Source organism: Agelaius phoeniceus, chromosome 10, assembly GCF_051311805.1.
Source record: "Agelaius phoeniceus isolate bAgePho1 chromosome 10, bAgePho1.hap1, whole genome shotgun sequence".
Taxonomy (NCBI): domain Eukaryota; kingdom Metazoa; phylum Chordata; class Aves; order Passeriformes; family Icteridae; genus Agelaius; species Agelaius phoeniceus.
Window position 1 is genome coordinate 8,919,836 of NC_135274.1, and position 8,422 is coordinate 8,928,257.

Sequence of the window (8,422 nt, forward strand, 5' to 3'; positions counted from 1 at the left end):
ATACCTGGTGCAACCTTTGAAGGTTCCTCTCATCTATATTTATTAGAAATAGCTCTCAGGATAACTCAAAGAATAAGTGCCCTGCAGACTATACTAATTAAGACAAAATACAACTATTTAGCAACAACATTGACAGGGGAGGAAGGGGGGTCTTTCTCAGAGCCTGGATGGGTTGTGTGAGAGAGAACCAGAGCCAAGTGGTGCTGCTGCCTGGGAGTGCAGGAGGGAGATCCAAGGGAGGAAAGGATGCTGCACTAAGGAAGTGCTGTGGCCCATGGAGCCATCCTCCCTCTCCCTCTGAGCTGGTGAAGGGCCTGCCTCAAGTGCCATGCCCTCTTTTGAACATCCAGAACAGTGAGAAAGCTAAAAACTGGAGGGAAATTACTGACAGAAATCAGGAAGGGGAGAAGGGTTCAATCAAATGCAAATATGGTTACTATGAAAAGAAAAAAAAGAGAGAAGGATTTGAATCTCCTTCCTCATGGTTAGGGCTAGAAGTAATTATAGCTAAAAATACTCAAGTTGGGCATTTAAGAAATTGTGGGAGTAAGAGTAGCAGAATGGTGGGATGAACTGGTGGGAGAGGTTTGAAGTCACAGACCTTCAGTGTCTTTAGGAACAGGAGATATGAACATCTCCCTGAGCATTTATGTTCTTTTGTAATGAGAAGATGAAGAGGTGACTTCTAAATCTCTCTCATCCTTTATTTTTCTTTGGTTGTATGGAAATACTTCCCCAATGTCCAGTACTTCTGGCATGTATAGTGGCAGCCTCCTGGCAAACCACTCATGGATTTGGGTGTTTGGAAGCTGTGCATTTCTCCCAGTGTACAGCAAGTTATCTAAAGCCTTTTCATCCATCCAAATGAGGCCACATAGCTTGGCAGGGCTGAGGTTTCTCTCAGTTCCCACAGGAGTGTGCAAATGTAGATTTCGTTGCTGGCTTCCTGCCAAGAACCTCCTCAGGGAAAAATCTGTATCATCTTAATCTGTTACCTTTCATTACTTCCTTCATTCCCATGCCCTCCCCTCACAATTTTCTCTCTTTCTCAAGAAGCTGATATATTTTTCTCTTGAATCAGTGACCACTCAGGCAACTCCAAAATATTGAGATGTGTATGTGGAGGATTCTTTTCCAGACACAGAATTGAGAAGGGCTTATTGCATGTCTCATCCAGAAGAGAAATGTTTAGAAATGTTATAAAATTATGAATTTTAACTTGTTATTTGATCTTGCTGCAAAGTTTGGCTTTCCCGGAACCTAAATGGTGCCTATGAGTTCCTGTGCATTTGTTTGTGTGCCTGTACATAAATACAATATCTTACAGGGGTTTCTCATAAAGCTTTTTTCACTCTTTCTTATTTACACTCAGATGTCAAATTTGTCAAGTCAGAATTGGGATTGAATAGAACACTTTGTTCTCTGTGCACTGTTCTCTTTCCTCAGGGTCTCCTAAATGTGAATTTTCAAAATTTCTTTATGTGTTTTTCCAGCAATGTTCCCTGTACAGAATGGAGTATTTTTAATAAGAACACTTTCCTGCAAGAGGAGATTCAAGTCCTGTAAAATATTGATCTAAAATTTAAAGCTTGTTTACAGCATTTATCAATCCAGTTTCTTTCAAAACTTCTGGGATTTGTCTAGTTCATCTGGACAGAGATAGGCAAAGACTTTGGTTGTTGACTCCTTCTGAAAATGACTTTGCCACTGGAAGAGAGTGAAGTGTCCTTACCAAACATTCTCAGCAGATGTCTTCTCTATTGAAGAGTTTTCTCAGGCTGACAGAGTGCCAACATCTGCTGTTACCCTGGTGGGCCAGCTCTGTAAATCACTGATTTGTTGGATGTGTGGGAGAAAAGAGCACAAAGCTTTGGTTCTTTAATCTGGTACTCAGCTGAATCTGGTCTGCTGGGAGCACCTCAGCACAGGAGAGAAGGGTTTTTGTAATCTCACCTGGCACTGGTTTGGGGAGAGGTTTCCTCTTGGTAAATTTTGAACCTGGGTGGATTTCAACATTTGTCAGGAATGTAGAAGTCACCAAGCTCTACATATATTTTGTGAATATATATGAGGAGAGAGATTCTCTAGGGGAAGTTAAAGACTGTTCTGAGACACTGAAGGTGATCAGAGGCAAAATAAAAATGCACAGATACCAGGCTTCTAAAATCCTGAGTCTACTTTTTTCTTTGTTGTTTTCCATCAATAGACACTTGTTCATAAATGTTGTGCAGGTAAAGCACCATTTCCAGGTTCTGCTTGTACTCCCACAGAGCTGGCCTGAAGAGAGAGGTTTCTGTAAGGACAGCAGGAAGGTAAGTTCTAAATGATTTTTTTGCCATGGCACTCTGCTTTCTTGATGTCAAGAGAAGAAGCAATTTCAGATGAATCTGCTGGAAATGTTAGCATGCTATTTGCATTAAGAAATGATACATGCAATACAGTCTCCCTGGTGGGTGTTATTAGTAATGAGCATGGCCCCTTCACAGATGTGAACCAAACTTTGGAAAGGCTCCCCCTGCACCCTCATTGAAAATCCTGATCTAATTCCAACATGAAATACCTGTTGGGAAGCTCTGCCAGAGCACAATTCCTTTGTGATTTTACTGATCACTGAAACTGAGAGCCAAGTGAAGAAATGTCAATCCAAAATAAGAATGGCTGGAGGAAAGCCTTTTTAATAATTTAAGTTTTACAGACTTTCACAAGAAACAGTGAAGGGAATGTCATCCTTAGGATTCTGATGAAATTCCAGACTCTGTAATTATATTGACTCTGAACTCCACCTGCAGTTTCTGTATAAAAACTGCTCTGCTTCCAGATGCAGCCTGCTGTGCAGTGATGCTGCTCAGTGTCAAGCAGGTGCTAGAGCTCATCTGAGAGGGAAATGATAATACAATTTATATAATTTATACTGTGCTTTGTTGCATATTTCAAAGTATGTTCAAGATTCCTCTGGATAAAATGCACAGCAGAAATGAGATACTATTTGAAGGGATTTCTATGAACCTGGCTGATTATTTAACTTTTTTGGGGTGCAAAATTATTATGCTTACTTGTGGGTTTTGCCAAAACTTTAAACATAAATGCACTAGATCAGTGTATACATACAGCACCAAGAAATGCTGAGAATTTTCTTTTTCTTTATAAATTCCAAACTATAATTGAATGTAGAACTGTTTGAAGTGACTGGAAGGCTGGGGCTGAATTTAATCAAGGTTTTAATGTATGTTATATAAAAGTCTCATTCCTTCCTAGAGGTAATTCATATTCTGCTAATGCTTGAATGAGAAACCACTGTGTGTGTTGGGGTGGGAGGGGGAGAGAAAATGATTTGGGGAGAGCTCCTGACACTGTGGGATGTGACTCAGTGTGAAATGGCAGCCTGAGCCTGCAGGTGATGATTTAATGTTAAGTAACTTGAGGGAAGGAATATTTTCCAGTTTGCCTTGGGCACTGAGAACCTTTGTGCTTAATGCATCTTAGAAATTTTCTCTGCAGACTTTTTCAGGCTGTGAGAACTTCCTAGGGGCTTCAGTGCCTTATCCTTGCTGTTCATCCCTGCCTTGAGGTAAACAGTGCCTGAATGCTCCTGGAGCTGTGAGGAATAATTCCCCTTTGATCAGGCATAGCCTGAGCCATGTGCTGCTGCTGTTCTTCCACTGATGTTTTCTAAATTGGGCTGCAAACTGAGAGAAGTACCTGCAGTTTGATCAGTTGTAATTTATTACAAACTTGTCATAGCACAGGAGACCGTGGTTAGGAGCTCTGCAAATGAGAGCAATGTTAGCAATGTCAAATGAAGTTCAAAATTCACATCAGTGACCACTCTGACCTGTGCTTTTCTCTCTCCTTGCACTCTCTTTTGCATCTAATTAAGATCCAAGTCAGCAGTGTCCAGGTCAGAAGCTGTCCTGCTTTCTGCACACAGCCATCTCAGGAGGCAAAATGAATTCCCCAGGTGTTTGTTCCACTCTGGTGTCTGAGGCATTGCTGCCAGTGTGAATATGCCATGCTGGAATCCAGGTGCTCATTTGGGAGCCCTGCACCTGTAAAGGTCTTTCATTTTTAAAGGCTACAGGCAGTCAGGAACTTGCCACACTGTCACCTGTAGCCTGGTCACTGGCACCACAAACCCCTGCTCTGGTCACTGCTTTCTTATTCACCCACAGGCAGTAGCATGTTGATTAATATTTTGCCTCTTGGAGGCATTCCTTTGACAAGTTTCATAGGTTCTTTTATAAATTTTGCAAATGACATCCTAAGCAAAAATGAGTGGATTAGTGAGAACTGCCATAATCTATAATGATGTGAAATGATGACATCTTAAAGAAGTGAATGAAGGAAATGTGTAGAACTTGGACTTTTAGCCAAGCAAGATGACCCTTTGTTTCCATCTGAGATATTGGAATTTTTAACTTTAGGAGGTAACCACCTGAATGGTGATATTCTGCCTGGCTCAAAGTGTTGTATTTTGTGATGCAGGGAGTCAGTCCACCAATGGGATCCCCCTTGTGGAGGATCTGAATTTGAGGAAAGAGTCCTGACTTATTTCATCTAGAGGTTCCTGTCTTTATGATTCTAATACAGCTGTCAATAATGAAATGTGAATGAGTGATTTTTCTGAAGGGTGCTGTATCTAACAGTGTCTTTGTCAGTCCAGAGAAGAATCTTTGTATATCAAGGGGAAGCATTCCTACTTATTGTCATGATACCAAGTGTTGTTGTGGTGGTTTGTCTCCAGATCCCAGGAATATCACTAATTTCCTATTCTTTCACTACTGGAGCAGAGGAAGTGTGTCTCTTTCTCCAGGAGAGGGTGTCCCATCACTGCCTGCCAGAAAGATCTTACACTTAGGCTTACACACACTTGGCTCTGCTTTTCCCCATGCTGTGTCTCTCAGCCAAAGCCAGCTTGGAGAAATGCAAAGAGACTAAATAAAAAAAGAATAGAAAGAGTAAGGTGTTAGAAAAGAATATTGTTTTAGGAAAGGAGAAAGATTCCACATATGTCTCTTTCACTTTCAGGCTTATTGCTATTGACAAATCCTGCTGTTGAGCATAGAATATAGTTAAAGTGTCCTGAGGGAACTGTACCTATCACAATTCTTTTTTCCTTTTCTGTTTCTGTAACTCTCTGTGTTATATGGGGTATTTCATTAATTCCTTACCAAAATGCAACACCTAATTTGTGGGCCATATTTCTGTCCTTGTTAGATTTTGTTTTCAGAAACAAGTTTCAGTTTATTTACAGCAACTATAATGTCATAAACACCTATGCTGTGGAGTACCTTTATTTGATTTTAGCTCCTCTTCAACAAGAATGCACTGCGCCTCTTTCCCTCTTTTCTCTCTAAAATGATTCATTATTCAAATGCATGGCAACTTTAATGGAAATTTGCATGGGGCTGTAGAAGTCAGGCTGGCAGATGGTTATGGAATGAATGTGTGCAAAATGTGTTTGGGACTTCAGGTTCTTTGTTATAGTTTTGGTTGTTATTGTTTTCCCAAACCCTGGCAGCTGAAGAAGGAGAAAAAGAATAAGCAGAGAGAGAGGATCAATAGCAGGAAAATTAACTCATAATGTAAAATGACAGCTTGACAGTGAACACAGTCAGCATGAATTGCAAATACAGCAAAGTCTGGGAACCCTAATCTCATACTTTTTTCCCCTGATTCTATGTAATTCTTCTACAGATAGTATTATATGTATTAACATAGGATCATAGGAGGTTTAATATAATCAATATTATATTGCAAAAGCATTCTCAATATAATTGGAAGAGTCTCATGCCTCCTCAGCAGAATTTGCAGTTAATTTTTTGCTGTGGTAAATGTTAATTTTGGGGGAATACACATAAGTCCAAGGAAGTAGTCTCTACTCCATTGACTCACTTCATAAGAATAAATAATTTCAAGACTTCTCTTCTCTGGTGCTTAGATGTCATGGAAGTAACTTAAATTGGTATTATTAGAGCTGAATCAAAGCACTAGTCCTGACTTATCTCATGAATTGTGGTGGCAATCAAATCCAGGCTCAGGTCCTCAACTCTTTGTGTTTAAGGGGATAGCTGATGGTAGTGTGTGTGTGGTGTTCAATTTGTGCATTGTGTCCTTGGCAGCTGGGGTTCAGCTGCTTCTCCAAATGCTGTATGTAGTGTTTGGGTTGTTCTCCAGCTGATTTTAGATGTGTTTGCTAGACCTGATCCTTGCCCTCCCTGAGCTTTGAAACAGCCAACACACCTTTCATCCTGTGTGAGCATGTACATAGCCCCCCTGGACCTTCCTTTTGTGTTTTGGCTTTCCCAGCCTTTGCTGTGTGGCAGTCCCAAAGGACCACATGTGGAATGTTTCATCTGAGATCCCTAAAAACAACAGCTAATTCTTTCAGATACTTTCCACAGCTGCAAAGCATTCGTTAGAACCAACTGAACTTGATTGAAAACTAAGGAAATGTCTCGTTTAGTAGCAGTAAAAGGATTAGAACTAGATGTGGTTTTGTGGCATGAGCCTGTTTTATGTCTGAAGCTTAACATGTAATAGAATGTGTGGCTGAGAGACTCACCTTGCAGTGGTGTCACACACATTCCTGTGCTTGCATGTGTCCAGTGGAAAAGATGACATCTGAGGAAAGCCAATGCTTGACTGTGCTCCCTGAAATTTCCTACAGGGGCTTAATGCCAGTCTCCTGAGAACCACTTGCAAATCCTGTGTATTGCAGTGGTTCAGGTCCTCTTTCACAGCTACAAACAGACCCATCAATTATTCTACATCTTAAGCCAAGAGGTCATTCCCTGAGCCCCCTGCTTGGCTCCTTGGCCGTGGATCACAGCTCCTGCACTGGGGCTCGTGCTCATTCCTTGGGCTGGTGAGCTGGAAGATCCTCACAGTGATGGGAGTGTGATGATGTCTCTCTCTCTCTCTCTCTGCACGAGGCTCAGTAGCGCCCACTCCGCTCCTCTGGAGGGAGCAGGGACTTGGTGTGCAGGTGTAGGAGGGGTCACAGCGACACAGAATCCATCTTAGCAGCTCTGGCTCTTCCCTGTGGGAAATAAGCCCAGGATTCCCATCCTGCTTTGTGTCACACCGCAGCACTGCTGGCACATGCTGCACACCCAGGAGTGTGCTCGGGCTCTCCTGGACTGAACCCCGCAGTGAGAGACCCTGAGCGTGTGAGTGTGTGTGTGTGTGTGTGTGAGAGTGAGTGTGTGTGTGTGTGTGTGTGAGAGAGTGAGTGTGTGTGTGTGTGTGTGTGTGTGTGTGAGAGAGTGAGTGTGTGTGTGTGTGTGAGAGAGTGTGTGTGTGAGTGTGTGTGTGTGTGTGTGTGTGCATGTCAGTGTGTGTGTGTGTGAGTGAGTGTGTGTGAGTGAGTGTGTGTGAGTGAGTGTGTGTGTGTGTGTCAGTGTGAGTGTGTGTGTGTCAGTGTGAGTGTGTGTGTGTGAGAGAGTGTGTGTGTGTGTATATGTGTGCATCAGTGTGTGTGTGTGTGTGCGCATGTGTCAGTGTGAGTGTGTGTGTGTCAGTGTGAGTGTGTGTGTGTCAGTGTGAGTGTGTGTGTGTGAGAGAGTGTGTGTGTGTGTATATGTGTGCATCAGTGTGTGTGTGTGTGTGCGCATGTGTCAGTGTGTGTGTGTGTCAGTGTGTGTGTGTGTGTCAGTGTGTGTCAGTGTGTGTCTCTCTGTGTGTCTCTCTGTGTGTCTCTGTGTGTGTGTCAGTGTGTGTGTGTGTCTCTGTGTGTCAGTGTGTGTGTCAGTGTGTGTCTCTGTGTGTCTGTGTGTGCTTGCACATGCCCAGAGACCTGGTGGGTACTGTGCCCAGTCAGAGATGGGAATGGCAAGGCATTCCACAAAGCCTAGAAGGGATAATAAAAGCATTTATGAATACTAGTCATAACTGTTATATTTTTAAGACCTCCAAAGGCTGGACTGATTTATGACAGTGCAGCTCTTAAAAAAAAAAATTAAAAAAATATCCAAACTTACTACATACAAAAGAAATTAGGGAAGTCAGAAACTATGCATTCAAAGAACTATCTAAAATAAGAAATACAGCTATAAAGTTTAATATCCCACTGAGCAAAGGAGAAGGTTTTTCTTGTCTGACTACAAGAGCATGTGCAGTTTTGCTGAAATGTAGTTCTCATTTTGCCTCATACAGTCTCTATGGCAGTGATTGCTATTTTTACTTTAGATGGGGGCTTTTTTAATTTCATTTTTTTATGTTTTCATTAGCATCATAAAGGAGGTATTGTGACTGTTCTCAGCATTCTGCATGTTTAATTCCAAACTCTGACATGCAACAGCCCTGGTTTGGGCTGTGGCAGCTGGAAATTCAGTACAACTGGCATGCCATCTCCAAGTCTGTGACAAAAATACAAACTTTGCAATAGAATAAATGAAAAAAATGCTCACAGAGACCAACTGGT